Consider the following 512-nt stretch of genomic DNA (forward strand, 5'->3'; position numbering starts at 1 on the left):
AACGTCATGCAAGGACGTCAAATGCATTTGTACGATGTACCTCTTGTTGATGCGATGGGGTGGGCAAAGGACGCGTGGCGATCTGTGTCGCAGTCAACCGTTGTCAACTGCTGGAATCGCACTGTCATTTTGGACAATGACTTGTCCATATTCACATCAAACGTGTCTGAAATGAATTTGATTTGATTGGTTTTCGAAGTGTGTACAACAAATTATACCACTATATTTGGATGTATTGCGATAATTGCATAGAATGAACCGTTTGACTTAGCGAGGGAAATCAGTACTCTTGTGAGAACTTTATCAATTGTCGGAGACTATAACTGTTTACAGTAGTCGACAGACCCGAGGGGGCTTCGTGGAATAACTTCTGCAAAAATTACACTCAGAAAAAGTTAAAAGATGAAATGTAGCTCTCGTTTCGACCTACAAAGTACCATCTACAACGCACCTCAAATCACAATACTCTCGCTAAATCGATGCTTGAAATATTCCAAATGAGTCCATTTACA

Source organism: Aphanomyces invadans (genome assembly GCF_000520115.1).
Source record: "Aphanomyces invadans strain NJM9701 unplaced genomic scaffold supercont1.121, whole genome shotgun sequence".
NCBI lineage: Eukaryota > Oomycota > Saprolegniomycetes > Saprolegniales > Verrucalvaceae > Aphanomyces > Aphanomyces invadans.